The sequence below is a fragment of the Oncorhynchus keta genome, chromosome 2, assembly GCF_023373465.1.
Source record: "Oncorhynchus keta strain PuntledgeMale-10-30-2019 chromosome 2, Oket_V2, whole genome shotgun sequence".
NCBI classification, from domain to species: Eukaryota; Metazoa; Chordata; class Actinopteri; order Salmoniformes; family Salmonidae; genus Oncorhynchus; species Oncorhynchus keta.
This window is the reverse complement of record NC_068422.1, coordinates 22,633,111-22,650,334: the sequence shown is the minus strand read 5'-3', so window position 1 is coordinate 22,650,334 and position 17,224 is coordinate 22,633,111. Positions and strand designations below refer to the sequence as shown.

General features: G+C 42.3%; 1 protein-coding gene across 2 annotated transcripts in view; it reads left to right on the top strand.

The window, feature by feature from the left end:
* LOC118398078 (CDP-diacylglycerol--glycerol-3-phosphate 3-phosphatidyltransferase, mitochondrial-like) overlaps positions 1-16,727 on the top strand; it is a 46,702-nt gene extending 29,975 nt beyond the window's left edge. For both annotated transcript variants that reach the window (XR_008074446.1, XM_035793092.2), the window contains one exon: positions 15,957-16,727. The gene's annotated coding sequence lies outside the window, so the exon portion shown is untranslated. The remainder of the gene's footprint in view (positions 1-15,956) is intronic.
* Positions 16,728-17,224: the final 497 nt, after the last annotated feature.

Below are 17,224 nucleotides of genomic sequence, written 5' to 3'. Positions count from 1 at the left end.
GGGTCTTTCAGCATGACAATGATCCCAAACACACCGCCTGGGCAACAAAGGAGTGGCTTCGTAAGAAGCATTTCAAGGTCCTGGAGTGGCCAAGCCAGTCTCCAGATCTCAACCCCATAGACAATCTTTGGAGGGAGTTGAAAGTCTGTGTTGCCCAGCAACAGCCCCAAAACATCACTGCTCTAGAGGAGATCTGCATGGAGGAATGGGCCAAAATACCAGCAACAGTGTGTGAAAACCTTGTGAAGACTTACAGAAAACATTTGACCTCTGTCATTGTTGGCAAGGGGTATATAACAAAGTATTGAGAAACTCTTGTTATTGACCAAATACTTATTTTCCACCATAATTTGCAAATAGATTCATAAAAAATCCTACAATGTGATTTTCTGGAGAGAAAAAATCCCATTTTGTCTGTCATAGTTGAAGTGTACCTATGATGAAAATTACAGGCCTCATCTTTTTAAGTGGGAGAACTTGCACAATTGGTGGCTGACTAAATACTTTTTTGCCCCTCTGTGTGTGAATTGATTTCCCCCATCAATCTTCAGAGTTCGTTCCGTTAGGTGACCTAAACTGGGATATGCTTAACCTGTTAGACCTATAGGGGCAGTATTTCATTTTTGGATAAAAAGACGTGCCCGTTTTTAGCGCAATATTTTGTCACGAAAAGATGCTCGACTATGCTTGGAATTGATAGTTTTGGAAAGAAGACACTCTGACGTTTCCAGAACTGCAAAGATTTTCACTGTGAGTGCCATAGAACAAAATCTACAGGCAAAACCAAGATGTTTGAGTGACCAGGAAATCAACAGGATTTCTGGAGGCACGTTTTCCATGATCTCCTTATATGGCTGTGAATGCGACAGGAATGAACGGACACTTCCTATCGTTTCCCCCAGGTGTCTGCAGCATTGTGACGTATTTGTAGGCATATCATTGGAAGATTGACCATAAGAGCCTACAATTACCAAGTGTCCCGCACGGTGTCTGCGTGGAAATTGGTGCGCAAAAGTCAGGTACCAGTATTTTTCCATCCGAATCAGAGAAGAATGCACGCTTCCAGGGACGGCATTTCAATGAAGAGATATATGACAAAACACCTTGAGGATTGATTCAAACAACGTTTTCCATGTTTCAGTCGATATTATGGAGTTAATTCGGAAAAAGTTCGACGTTTAGGTGACTGAATTTTCGGTTAGTTTCGTAGCCAAATGCATAGTAACAAAACGGAACGTTGTGTCCTACACAAGCATCTTTCAGGAAAAACTGGACATCTGCTATGTAACTGAGAGTCTCCTCATTGAAACATCTGAAGTTCTTCAAAGGTAAATTATTTTATTTGATCCCTTTGCTGGTTTTTGTGAATGTTGCGTGCTAAATGCTAATGCTAAATGCTAAGCTAGCTATCACCACTCTTACACAAATTATTGATTTTCTCTGGTTCTAAAGCATATTTTGAAAATCTGAGACGACAGGATTGTTAAGAAAAGGATAAGCTTGAGGGCAGGCATATTTATTTCATTTCATTTGCAATTTTCAGAAATCGCTAATGTTGCGTTATGGTAATGAGCTTGAGGCTGTAGTCACGATCCCGCATGCGGGATGGGGCGGCCTAAGATTAACACCCCGGCAGTCCTACAATCTAAGCTAGATGCCCTCAATCTCACACAAATTATCAAGGAACCCACCAGGTACAACCCTAAATCCGTAAACATGGGCACCCTCATAGATATTATACTGACCAACTTGCCCTCCAAATATACTTCTGCTGTTTTCAATCAGGATCTCAGCGATCACTGCCTCATTCCCTGCATCCGCTATGGGTCCGCGGTCAAACGACCACGCCTAATCACTGTCAAACGCTCCCTAAAACACTTCATCGAGCAGGCCTTTCTAATCAACCTGGCCCGGGTATCCTGGAAGGATATTGACCTCATCCCGTCAGTCGAGGTTGCCTGGTCGTTCTTTAAAAGTAATTTCCTCACCATCTTAAATAAGCATGCCCCTTTCAAAAAATGTAGAACGAAGAACAGATTCTTTCACTCCAGACCTGACTGCCCTCAACCAACACAAAAACATCTTGTGGTGGACTGCACTAGCATTGAATAGTCCCCGCGATATGCAACTTTTCAGGGAAGTCAGGAACCAACCAATACACGGTTAGTCAGGAAAACAAAGGCTAGCTTTTTCAATCCGAAATTTGTATCCTGTAGCTCTAACTCCAAAAAGTTTTCGGACACTGTAAAGTCCATGGAGAATAAGAGCACCTCCTCCCAGCTGCCCACTACACTGAGGCTAGGTAACCCTGTCACCACCGATAAATCCACAATAATAAAGAATTTCAATAGGCATTTCTCTACGGTTGGCCATGCTTTCCTCCTGGCTACCCCAACCCCAGCCAACAGCTCTGCATCCCACGCAGCTACTTGCCCAAGCCTCCCCAGCTTCTCCTTCACCCAATTCCAGATAGCAGATGTTCTGAAAGAGCTGCAAAACCCGGACCCGTACAAATCAGCTGGGCTCGACAATCTGGACCCTCTCTTTCTAAAATTATCCACCACCATTGTTGCAACCCCTATTGTCAGTCTGTTCAAACTCTTTCGTATTGTCCGAGATCCCTAAAGATTGGAAAGCTGCCGCGGTCATCCCCCTCTTCAAAGGGGGTGACACTAGACCCAAACTTTTATAGACCTATATCCATCCTTCCCTGCCTTTCGGAAGTCTTCGAAAGCCAAGTTAATAAACCGATCACTGACCATTTCGAATCCCACCGTACCTTCTCCGCGGTGTAATCTGTTTTTTGAGCTGGTCACGGGTGCACCTTAGCCACGCTCAAGATACTAAACGATATCATAACCGCCATCAATTAAAGACAGCACTGTGCAGCCGTCTTCATCGACCTGGCCAAGGCTTTCGACTTTGTCAATCATTGCATTCTTATCGGCAGACTCAACAGCCTCGGTTTCTCAAATGACGGCCTCGCCGGGTTCACCAACTGCTTCTCGGACAGAGTTCAGTGTGTCAAAATTCCGGCGGGCCTGTTGTCCGGAACTCTGGCAGTCTCTATGGGGGTACCACAGGGTTTACGTCTCGGGCCGACTCTCTATATCAACGATGTCGCTCTTGCTGTGGGTGATTCCCTGATCCACATCTACGCAGACGACACCATTCTGTATACATCTGGCCCTTCTTTGAACACTGTGTTAACTAACCTCCAAATGAGCTTCAATGCCATACAACACTCCTTCCATCCTCCAACTGCTCTTAAACGCTAGTAAAACCAAATGCATGCTTTTCAACCGTTCGCTGCCCGCACCCGCCCGCCCGACTCCTCTGGACTTAGAATATGTGGACAACTACAAATACCTAGGTGTCTGGCTAGACTGTAAACTCTCCTTCCAGACTCATATTAAACATTTCCAATCCAAAATCAAATCTAGAATCGTCTTCCTATTTCGACAACAATGCCTCCTTCACTCACGCCACCAAACATACACTCATAAAACTGACTATCCTACCGATCCTAGACTTCGGTGATGTCATCCAACAATAGCCTCCAACAATAGCCTCCAACACTACTCAGCAAATTGGATGCAGTCTATCACAGTGCTATCCGTTTTGTCACTAAAGCCCCTTATACCACCCACCACTGCGACCTGTATGCTCTAGTCGGCTGGGCCTCGCAACATATTCGTTGCCAGACCCACTGGCTCCAGGTCATCTATACGTCTATGCTAGGTAAAGCTCTGTCTTATCTCAGCTCACTGGTCACGATAACAACATCCGCCCGTAGCACGCGCTCCAGAAGGTATATCTCACTGGTCATCTCCAAAGCCAACACCTCCTTTGGCTGCCTTTCCTTCCAGTTCTCTGCTGCCAATGACTGGAACGAATTGCAAAAATCGCTGGAGACTTATATTTCCCTCACCAACTTTAAACATTAACTATCCGAGCAGCTAACTGATCGCTGCAGCTGTACATAGCCCATCTGTAAATAGCCCACCCAATCTACCAACCTCATCCCCATATTGTTTTTATTTACTTTTCTGCTCTTTTGCACACCAGCATTTCTACTTGCACATCACCATCTGCTCATCTATCACTCTTGTGTTAATTTGCTAAATTGTAAATACTTCGCTTCTATGGCCTATTTATTGCCTTTCATCCTCACGCCATTTGCACACACTGTATATAAACTTTCTTTTTTTCTATTTTGTTATTGACTGTACGCTTATTTATTCCATATGTAACTCTGTTGTTGTTTGTCGCACTGCTTTTCTTTATCTTGGCCAGGTCGCAGTTGTAAATGAGAACTTGTTCTCAACTTAGCTTACCTGGTTAAATAAAGGTGAAGTAAGAAAATACACTTATGTAGCGAAATTTGAAATTGTGTTTTGTACATTGGATAAAAGAAAAGACACAGAGCTACAAAATGTTATATTATAAATTGTATTTGAGGAACAATGGTAAGTAATTCTGCTTTGAAGGTTGATAAACTTGTAAACTAACTTTTTAGGAAATGGCCTTTGAACGTTTTAGTACCTACTGGAGAGCTCTTCTTTCTCTATGCCCATTCAGCATCGTTCACACCCTCTAAATCTTTATCCCCACCCATCTCTTTAAGGGTTGATCTGAGTGTTCTGTCCTAACAACAAGAACAGTCAAGCACCCAAGCTAACTGGCTAATGTTGGCTAGCTTCCAGACACAAATGAGAGAACAGCTAACTGACCATTTTACTCACCCTAGCAGAGCTGCTTAGGCTGTTTTTATGTTATCCAGAGTGTTGGTGACTGCAACTGTCCTGCTGGCCACGCTTTTTCCAACGGGTGTTGAGCGTTAGTAAATTTGTGTTTTGTTAAGACATGTAGCTAGCTAGCTAGGTAAACAATGAACCATAATATAATATATGCCATTTAGCAGACGCTTTTATCCAAAGCGACTTACAGTCATGTGTGCATACATTCTACGTATGGGTGGTCCCGGGAATCGAACCCACTACCCTGGCGTTACAAGCGCCATGCTCTACCAACTGAGCTACAGAAGGACCATAATCTCAACTCATGACGTTACTACCCTGCATGAATCTGCAGGTAGCTAACCACCCAGGCTCAATGTTAGCTAGCTAACATTAGCCTATAACTAGCAAAGCAAATTGCTCTGAGATATGAATAATAACATCATACACATAATGTTAGCTAGCGAGCCAGCCAGTTAAAGTTAGCTAGCTAACAGTATACTTTAACTTGAAATTAAAATAACTTTGTCAAAATTAGAAATGTGTAATATCTGAATGTAGCTAGCTAGACTCTCTTACATCATGGATGGATGCCTCTCCCTGTCATAGATTCCATGGTTGCCCTTAGTATGAAGATGTCATTCGGAGACACGTGTTTTCTCCATGTCCTTAGCTATCATACTCTTAACTCCACTGGTTTCAAAACTCCAGACACTCAAAAACTGAGTTTTAAAGCCGCAATAGACAGGATTACCTACACATACTGACCAGCTCAAATAGACAGAAGCTTGCTATATGGCAGACCAATCTGAACTCCTCTCTCGGCATGTCCAGCCCACTCATTATCTCAGACAATCATGGCTAGCGGGAAAGTTGCTGACCTTTTCTGTGGCTAAACCAACTAGGCTAGTCATTTACCAATTTTATTCGTATTTACAGATGTCATACAAGTCTGTTATTAATGGGCTAGGTGGGACGCTAGCACCCCACCTCGACAACATCCGGTGAAATTGCAGAGCGCGAAATTCAAAATACAAAAATTAAACATTCATGAAAATACAAGTGTCAAAGCTTAACTTCTTGTTAATCCAGCCGCTTTGTCAGATTTCAAAATGGCTTTACAGCAAAAGCATACCAATGCGATTATCTGACAGCTCCCCGCATACACCAGCATTAAAAACATTTTTCAAACCACCATAGGCGTCACAAAAATCAGAAATGGCGATTACAATAAATCACTTACCTTTGAAGATCTTCCTCTGTTTGCAATCCCAAGGGTCCCAGCTACACAACAAATGGTTGTTTTGTTCGATAAAGTCCTTCTTTATATCCCAAAGTCAGTTTCATTGGTGCGTTTGATTCAGTAATCCACCCTTTCCACTCATTCAACTTGCAGCTTCGTCCAAACAAGTCAAACAACGTTTCTAATCAATCCTCAGGTACCCTAATATGTAAATAAACGATACAATTTAAAACCACAATGTAGTATGTTCAATACCAGAGATAAATATCGAAGTGCACGCCCTCATCCACGTGCGCCACAAGACTACAGTCCTAACGAGAGACACCTTGAAAAACTACAACTACTAGCTCATTTTTCAAAAAACAAGACTGAAACCCTTTCTAAATACTGACATATAGTGTAAGCCATAGGAACTCTAATCTGGGAGGAATTCATTTGAATATCCCATAGACAAGCATTGGAATGGCCTGTGACCTCCAAAATAAAACTTACGGATGGATTCTCCTCTGATTTTCGCCTGCCATATCAGTTCTGTTATACTCACAGACATTTTAACAGTTTTAGGAACTTCAGAGTGTTTTCCATCCAATGCTACCAATTATATTATACTTATATCATATCCTAGCTTCTGGGCCTGAGTAACAGGCAGTTAGTTTACTTTGGGCACGTCAGTCATCCGAACTTCAGAATACTGCCCCCTAGCCTTAAGAAGTTATTAAGGCACATGAAAGTTCACATGTTGAAGAAGGCATTTCTGACAAAAAAACGTTTACGTTCAAATGGCTCTCCTGTGAAGTAGTGACCCGCGACATACGCCTAGTTTCCTGAAACGAGTGACAAATAAGCAATGAGAAACGGCAGTCCATCATTACTTTAAGACATGAAGGTCAGTCAATTTGGAACATTTTGAGAACTTTGAAAGTTTCTTCAAGTGCAGTTGCAAAAACCATCAAGCGCTTTGATGAAACTGGCTCTCATGAGGACCGCCACAGGAAAGGAAGATCCAGAGTTACATCAGCTACAGAGGATAAGTTCATTAGAGTTATCAGCCTCAGAAATTGCAGCCCAAATAAATGCGTCAGAGTTCAAGTAACAGACACATCTCAACATCAACTGTCCAGAGGAGACTGTGTGAATCAGGCCTTCATGGTCGAATTGCTGCTAAGAAGAGACTTGCTTGGGCCAAGAAACACGAGCAATGGTCATTAGACCGGTGGAAATCTGTCCTTTGGTCTGATGAGCCCGAATTTGAGATTTATGGTTCCATCCTTTGTGAGACGCAGAGTAGGTGAACGGATGATCTCAGCATGTGTGGTTCCCACCGTGAAGCATGGAGGAGGAGGTGTGATTGGTGTGGGGGTGCTTTAACCTGTTGCGACTCTAGGGGCAGTGTTTTCATTATTGAATATAAAAACGTTCCCGTTTTCAACGGGATATTTTGTCACGACAAGATGCTCGACTATGCATATAATTGACAGCTTTGGATAGAAAACACTGACGTTTCCAAAACTGCAAAGATATTGTCTGTGAGTGCAACAGAACTGATGTTACAGGCGAAACCCAGATAAAAATCCAATCAGGAAGTGCCGCATTTTTTAAAAACCGCTTCATGCCAATGACTACTTATATGGCTGTGAATGGGCTACGAACGAGCTTACGCTTTCTACGTATTCCCCAAGGTGTCTACAGCATTGTGACGTCTTTTTACGCATTTATGTTGATGAGTAGCCGTAAGGGACCACATTGAGAAAGTGGTCACATGATGGCTCCCGTAGAAAATCTTGCGTAAAGTACTGAGGTAGCCATTATTCCAATCGCTTCTCATGAGAAACCAATTGTCCCGACGGATATATTATCGAATAGATATGTGAAAAACACCTTGAGGATTGATTCTAAACAATGTTTGCCATGTTTCTGTCAATATTATGGAGCTAATTTGGAAAAAAGTTTGACGTTGTAGTGACCACATTTTCCTGAACGTGAAGAACAAACGGGAGCTATTTCGCCTACAAAAATAATATTTTTGGAAAAAAGGAACATTTGCTATCTAACTGGGAGTCTCCTGAGTGAAAACATCCGAAGTTCTTCAAAGGTGAATGATTTAATTTGATTGCTTTTCTTATTTTCGTGAAAATGTTGCCTGCCGCTAGCAGAGCCTAGCATAGCATTATGCCATGATTAAACTTAAACAAATGCTTGTCTAGCGTTGGCTGTAAAGCATATTTTGAAAATCTGAGATGACAGGGTGATTAACAAAAAGCTAAGCTGTGTCTCAATATATTTCATTTATGATTTTCATGAATAGGAATATTTTCTAGGAAGATTTATGTCCGCTGCGCTATGCTAATTAGTTTGAGGCGATGATTACGCTCCCGGATCCGGGTTTGAGAGTCGCAATAAGTAGTGGTGACATTGTCTGATTGATTTATTTACAATTCAAAACACGTAACCAGCATGGCTACCACAGCATTCTGCAGCAATACGCCATCCCATCTGGTTTGCACTTAGTCCCACTATCATTTGTTTTTCACAGGACAATGACCCAACACCTCCAGGTTGTGTAAGGGCTATTTGACCAAGGAGAGGGATGGAGTGCTGCATCAGATGACCTGGCCTCCACAGTCATCCGACCTCAACCCAATTGAGATGGTTTGGGATGAGTTGGACCGCAGAGTGAAGGAGAGATTGAGAGTGAAGGAAAAACAGCCAACATGCTCAGCATTCCAGGTGATGTCTTCACTATTATTCGACAATGTAGAAAATAGTCCAATTCAGAACATCCCTTGAATGAGTACGTTTGTCCAAACTTTTGACTAGTACTCTAATATACAGTGCATTCGGAAAGTATTCAGACCCCTTGACTTTTCACATTTTGTTACTTTACAACCTTATTCTATAATTGTTTAAATAGTTTTTTCCCCTCATCGATCTCCACATAGTACCCCATAATGACAAAACGAAAACAGGTTTTTAGAAATGTTTGCAAATGTATTAAAAATAATAACAGAAATGCCTTATTTACATAAGTCATACCCTTCGCTATGAGACTCAAAATTGAGCTCGGGTGCATCCTATTTTCATTGATCATCCTTGAGATATTTCTACAAATTGATTGGAGTCCACCTGTGGTTAATTGGACATGATTTGGAAAGGCACACACCTGTCTATTTAAAGTCCCACAGTTGACAGTGAATGTCAGAGCAAAACCCAAGCCATGAGGTCAATGGAAGTGTCCGTAGAGCTCAGAGACAGGATTGTGTCGAGGCACAGATGTGGAGAAGGGTACCAAAACATGTCTTCAGCATTGAAGGTCCCCAAGAACAAAGTGGCCTTCATCATTCTTAAATTACGTTTGGAACCACCAAGATTCTTCCAAGAACTTGCCACCCAGCCAAACTGAGCAATCAGGGGAGAAGGGACTTGGTTAGGGAGATGACCAAGAGCCCGATGGTCACTCTGACAGAGCTCCAGAGTTTCTCTTTTGAGATGGGGGAAGCTTCCCAAAGGATAACCATCTCGGCAACCCTCCAAATATCTGACCTTTTATGTAGAGTGGCCAGACGGAAGCCACTTTTAAATAAAAGGCATATGACAACCTGCTTGGAGTTTGTCAAAAGGCACCTAAAGGACTCTCAGACCATGAGAAACAAGATTATCTGGTCTGATGAAACCAAGATGGATCTCTTTGGCCTAAATGCCAAGCGTAATGTCTGGAGGAAACCTCGTACCATCCCTACAGTGAACCATGGTGGTGGCAGCATCATGCCGTGGGGTGTTTTTCAATGAAAACCTGCTCCAGATTTCTCTGTACTTTGCTCCGTTCATCTTTCCCTCAAGCCTGACCAGTCTCCCAGTCCCTACCACTGAAAAATATCCCCACAGCATGATACTGCCACCACCATGTTTCACCGTAGGCATGGTGTCAGGTTTCCTCCAGACATATGCACAAATGTCTAAAAATTAGTTTTTGCTTTATCATTCTGGGGTACTGTGTGTAGATTGATGGGGGGGGGACGATGTAATTAATTTTAGAATAAGGCTGTAACGTAACAAAATCTGGAGAAAGTCAAGGGATCTGAATACTTTTCCAAATTCTCTGTATATCACTGTATATAAAAAAATATAAATGCAACATGCAACAATTTTAAAAGATTTTTACTGAGTTACAGTTCATTTAAGAAAATCAGTCAATTGAAATACATTTGTTATACCCTAATCTATGGATTTCAGATGACTGGGAATACAGATGCATCTGTTGGTCACAGATACCTTTAAAAATGGTAAGGGGCATGGATCAAACAACCAGTCAATTTCTGGTGTGACCACCATTTGCCTCATGCAGCGTGACACAGGCTGTTGATTGTGGAATGTTGTGCCACTCCTCTTCAATGGATGTGCGAAGTTTCTGGATATTGCCAGGAACTTGAACATGCTGTCGTACACTTTGGTCCAAAGCATCCTAAACATGCTCAATGGGTGTCATGTCTGGTGAGTATGCAAGCCATGAAAGAACTGGGACATTTTCAGCTTCCAGAAATTGTGTATAGATCCTTGCGACATGGGGCGTGCATTATCATGCTGAAACATGAGGCGATGACGGTGGATGAAGGACACGACAATTGGCCTCAGGATCTCGTCAAAGTATTTCTGTGCATTCAGATTCCCTTCGAATGCACTTTGGTGAACTTTGCAAGGTCAACATTGTGAACAAACGGCCTGCCCACACGATGCCATATGCGTGGTCTGCACTTGTGAGGCCGATTGGACGTACTGCGAAACTCTAAAATGCAATTGAGGTCGCTTATTGCAGAGAAATTAACATTAAATTCTCTGTCCACAGCTCTGGTGGACATTCCTGCAGTCAGCATGCCAATTGCACGCTCCCTCAACTTGAGACATCTGTGGTATTATGTTGTGTGACAAAACTGCACATTTTAAAGTGGCCTTTTATTGTCCACAGCACAAGGTGCAGCTGTGTAATCATAATTCTGTGGAATCAGCTTCTTGATATGTCACACCTGTCAGGGGGATTATCTTGGCAGAGAAATGCTCACGAACAGGGATGTAATCAAATGTGTGCACAAAATTTGAGAGAAATAAGCTTTCTGGGATCTTTTATTTCAGCTCATGAAACAACACTGTGTGTGTGTGTGTGTGTGTGTGTGTGTGTGTGTGTGTGTGTGTGTGTGTGTGTGTGTGTGTAAACTCAGCAAGAACAGAAACGTCATCTCACTGTCAACTGTTTATTTTCAGCAAACTTAACGTGTAAATATTTGTGTGAACATAAGATTCAACAACTGAGACATAAACTGAACAAGTTCCACAGACGTGACTAACATAAATGGAATAATGTGTCCCTGAACAAAGGGGAGCTCAAAATCAAAAGTAACAGTCAGTATCTGGTGTTGCCACCAGCTGCATTAAGTACTGCAGTGCATCTCCTCCTCATGGACTGCATCAGATTTGCCAGTTCTTGCTGTGAGATGTTACCCCACTCTCCCACCACGACACCTGCAAGTTCCCGGACATTTCTGGGGGGAATGGCCGAGCCCTCACCCTCCGATCCAACAGGTCCCAGACGTGCTAAATGGGCTTGAGATCCGGGCTCGTCGCTGGCCATGGCAGAACACTGACATTCCTGTCTTGCAGGAAATCACGCACAGAACGAGCAGTATGGCTGGTGGCATTGTCATGCTGGAGGGTAATGTCAGGATGAGCCTGCAGGAAGGGTACCACATAAGAGAGGAGGATGTATTCCCTGTAACATAGGCAACGTTGTTGCCGGTGATGTCTGGTGAGGACATGCCTTACAACTTAACAACCATTCCACCGGTTCATGTTCATACATTCTTTTATGGTTCATTGAACAAGCATGGGAAACCGTGTTTAAACCCTTTACAATGAGGATCTGTGAAGTTATTTGGATTTTTACGAATTATCTTTGAAAGACAGGGTCCTGAAAAAGGGGAATTTCTTTTTTTTGCCTAGTATGTATATATTGTATATATTATACAATGCTGTGAAAAAGTACTTGCCCCTTCCCTGATTTCTTATTTTTTTGCACATTTCTCACACTTAAATGTTTCAGGTCATCAAACAAATGTTAATATTACACAAAGATAACCCAAGTAAACACAAAGTGCAGTTTTTAAGTGATCATTTTATTTGTCTCATCGCGCACAAGCGACTCCTGTGGCGGGCAGTGCGCGGTGTTTCCTCCGACACATTGGTGCGGCTGGCTTCCGGGTTGGATGCGGCATGACTTTCAACCTTCGTCTTTCCCGAGCCTGTACGGGAGTTGTAGCGATGAGTCAAGATAGTAGCTACTAATAATTGGATACCACTAAATTGGGGAGAAAAAAGGGGGTAAAAATTCAAAAAAAAAATTTAAAACACAAAAAAATAGAACCTGTCTGACAAAGTGAAGTAGACCAAAAGATCTCAAAAAGCAAGACATCATGCCGCGATCCAAAGAGATTCAGGAACAGACGAGAAACAAAGTAATTGACATCTATCAGTCTGGAAAGGGTTACAATGCCATTTCTAAAGCTTTGGGACTCCAGCGAACCACGGTGAGAGCCATTATCCACAAATGGAGAAAATTTGGAACAGTGGTGAACCTTCCCAGGAGTGGCCGGCCTACCAAAATTACCCCAAGAGCGCAGCGACGACTCATCCAAGAGGTCACAAAAGAAACCACAACAACATCTAAAGAACTGCAGTCTTCACTTGCCTCAGTTAAGGTCAGTGTTCATGACTCAACCATAAGAAAGAGACTGGGCAAAAATGTTATCCATGGCAGAGTTCCAAGGCGAAAACCACTGCTGACCAAAAATAACATCTATGCTCGTCTCACTTTTGGCAAAAAAAAAAACATCTTGATGATCCCCAAGACCTTTGGGAAAATATTCTGTGGACTGACGAAACAAAAGTTGAACTGTTTGGAAGGTGTACGTCCCGTTACATCTGGCATAAAAGTAACACAGCATTTCAGAAAAAGAACATCATATCAACAGTCAAATATGGTGGTGGTAGTGTGATGGTCTGGGGCTGCTTTGCAGCTTCAGGAACAGAATGACTTGCTGTGATTGATGGAACTATGAATTCTGCTCTTCCGAAAAATCCTGAAGGAGAATGTCCAGCCATCAGTTTGTGACCTCAAGCTGAAGCGCACTTGGTTCTGCAGCAGGACAATGATCCAAAACACACCAGCAAGTCCATCTCTGAATTGCTTAAGAAAAAAAAAAGACTGTTTTGGAGTGGCCTAGTCAGTCTGAACTTGAATCCGATTGAGTTGCTGTGGCGTGACATTAAAAAGGCGGTTCATGCTCAAACCCTCCAATGTGGCTGAATTAAAACAATTCTGCAAAGAATAGTGGGTCAAAATTCCTCCACAGCGATGTGAAAGACTCATTGCCAGTTATCGCAAACGCTTGATTGCATTTGTTGCTGCTGAGGATGGCACAACCAGTTATTCGGTTTAGTGGGTAATTACTTTTTCACATAGGGCCAAGAAGGTTCATATGGCTTTTTTTCCCCTTAATAAATAAAATCATCACTTATATGCATTTTGTGTTTACTTGGGTTATCTTTGTGTAATATTTACATTTGTTTGATCTGAAACATTTAAGTGTGACAAATGTGCAAAAAAAGAAGATATCAGGAAGGGGGAAAATACTTTTTCACAGCACTGTATTTACACTGAGTGTACAAAACATTTAAGGACACCTGCTCCTTCCATGAAAAGATTTGGTATGGGTCCCCAGATTCTCAAAACATTCTACAGCTGCACCATCGAGAGCATCCTGACTGTATCACCGCCTGGTGTGGCAACATCTTAGCATCTGACCATAAGGCGCGACGGAGGGTAGTGCGTACGGCCAAGTACATGACTAGCTTCCTGACATCCAGGACCTGTATACTAGGCTGTGTCAGAGGAAGGCCCAAAACATTGTCAGACACCAGTCACCCAAGTCATAGACTGTTTTTTTCTGCAACCTCATGGCAAGCGGTACCGCAGCGCCAAGTCTAGGACCAAAAGGCTCCTTAACAGCTTCACCCCCAAGCCATAAGACTGCTCAAATATTAATCAAATGGCCACCTGGACTATTTAATTTATTTTTACACTGCTGCTACTCGCTGTTTATTATCTATGCATAGTCACTTTACAAATGACCTCGAGTAACCGCACATTGACCCGGTACTGCTTTTTTTCACACTTGAGTATTTTCTTAACCCCATTTCTTCAGTCAGTGTAGATAAAGGGGAGAAGACGGGTTAATTAAGGAGTTTTATTCCTTGAGACAATTGAGACATTGATTGTGTCTGTGTGCCATTCAGAGGGTGAATGGGCAAGACAAAATATTTAAGTGCCTTTGAACGGGGTATGGTAGTAGGTGGGCACCTGTTTGAGTGTGTCAAGAACTGCAACGCTGCTGAGTTTTTCATCCTCAACAGTTTCCCTGTGTATGAAGAATGGTCCACCACCAAAAGGATATCCATCTAACTTGACAACTGTGGGAAGCATTGGAGGCAACGCTGGCCAGCATCCCTGTTGAACACTTTAAACACTTTGTAGAGACCATGCCCTGATGAGTTGAGGCTGTTCTGAGGGCAAAAGGGGTAGCAACTTAATATTAGGAAGGTGTTCCTCGTGTTTTTTTTTACAGTCAGTATATGTGTTGAGCTTTAAAGATTGTTTATTTGTATGTGTTGGGCTTTAGCTGAGATCTTTCTTTAGAGTCAAGTATATTTGTCCAGGCCTCAATTGTCCCTTGACAAGCACTATTCATTCTCGCTGTCGATAATGTTATAACTTCTAATAGTAACTGTATCCACTTGCGGATTGGGAGAGAGTGAGGTGATTGCCATCTAAGAGCCAACATTTTTTTCCAGCAGTGCTGCCTGCCAGTAGTAATTGTCTCTGATTTAATTGAGCGATTCAATAAGTTATCATCGTTAAGTAACATAACAGATCCAACGCATTGAATATTTACATTCATGCACTTCAAAATGAACTTTGTCCTAGAAGAATTTAACTGCAGGGTAGTCCCACATCATATTAAGGAATGTGCCTGCCTTATTTAAGGGACACAATGAACAGTTGGGAGTTGGGGAAAATGTAATCGTAAAACTTTTCCTTGGTGTTAAGTACAGTCTGTGAACAAATGTAAAATGTATAAATTGGTGGTTCGGCTTACGGGATGCCAAAGTCATATTTTTCCATGTTCCAGATAAAGGGTTGTTTAGATCTGTGGACCATACTTTTTTAAAATTGCTAGCTCAGAATTAGTTTTCCAAAAGTTATTTATATATTATGGAGATCAGTACTTTCAGGATCCCAGATAAAAAAAGATATAAATAAAAGAGAAACTTGGTTTATATAAGGCTATGGTTGTAGTTGAAGTACTTAGCTGCAATCTGGTGATCTGGCAGAGGAAAACAACCCTAGCTCTAACAATAGCTAAGGCATTAAAGATAAGATCTATCTACAGGAGTTCTATTGTTACACTGTGCTAACAGTAGGCTGGAAGCTCGCCAATAAACAAATCTCACTTTCCCATTCAAAGGGTTATCACTGCTTGTGTGTGTGAGCGCAATTGTGCATGCAGGCAGGTGTGTACTGTACAGTGCCTCTGTTCTCGTCATGCTGGTACAGGTTGCCCTCTAGTGGAGATTATAGGAACAGTGAGAAAGATGCACCGTGATAGTGGAGTTTTTTCATGCTTTCCAAGCTCAACACACGTCTTTCTCCCCCCACACATCCTCTTACCTCACTGATAACTGTAATCAGCATCACATCCCTCCAATAGACATGTATGACATAAATATTTATATTGTTGTTGTTTTTTAGCAACATTGATGTTTTTGTTATTTAAAGTATTTCAGATGAAAGTACTTAAGTCTGTTTTTGTGTCTCTCTCTTTTTTTCTCTTTCTCTCTCCTCTCTCTCTTCTCTATTGCACACTGAGCAGGAAGCAGACTGCGGCCAATACCCACTTGGCAGGCTTCTCCTTGGTCTTGAGGTTGAAGGTCCAGATGGTGGGGCCCCTCATACAGGTCTTGTTGATGGGACACTCCTCATACACGTTCTTGGTCTCCTGGTGTTCCACCGGTACCACCTTGATGAAGATCGGCATGTTGGGTGTCAGCTCCTTTAGACAAGCGTCCCCTATCATCCCCTTCTGGGTGTCCCAGCGCGCCCCTGCGCACACACACACACACACTGTATAAAGGGTTGAACTCTAAACATAGAAACATTTGTCATCACTCCAACCCCTGTGACATCGCCACATTGTGTGTTTGTACAGCACTGTAGATAGACAAACAGATCCCTTAGTTTATCAATGCTTGAAATATAGTACTGTTTTTACTGCTGCGTTTTCATTGAAATACAAACATTCGCTACATATAGACCAGCAGGTGGAACTGTAGCACAGGATGTTTTGTACATTCAATAAATTCTCTTTCGTTCTGTATTGACAGAGTGGAATCTGGTACATGAGTCTGTGACTAAATAGCCGGGTGTGTGTCTGAGGGGGAATACACTAACGTGTGTATGTGTGAAGGTGACTAGACAAACAGGTGTGTACAGCTGTGTATGGAGTATTTGCGTCGTCATGATTATTTGGCCGGTAAAACTTTGCTTCTTGAAAGTCCAATATCTTGAAAACTTGACTGCTGACATGCAAAACATTTTGGGACTGTATCAACAGCGGACTAATAAATAAAAAAATACCAAAAGATCGAGTTTGTGATGCATTGTCACACACATACACACACGGTCTCATACCTTGAGTCCGAGGCTGAGCTCTTTCAGAGAGCGTGTGATCTCCTTGGTGAGGGGGTTCTTCTCACACTCCTGGAAGGCCACAATTATGTAGGGAGTTCTCTCCTCCACCTTACCTATGACCTCTATCATGTTGAAACCATCTGGCAGTTTCTCCAAGATCTCATCCAAGCTAATTTCAGCTCACTGTTGGGAATACGTCATCTATGCACTTATTGATGAAGCTGATGACTGAGGTGGTATACTCCTCAACGCCATTGGATGAATCCCTGGCCTTATACAGCTGGTTGAGTGCGGTCTTAGCATCAGTTTGTGGTGGTAAATAGAGGACTAATAATAATAATATAGATGAGAAGTCTCTTGGTAGATAGTTTGGTCTACAGCTTATAAGGTGCAATACCTCAAGGCTTCTTTAATATTAGACATCGCGCACCAGATGTTCTTGACAAATAG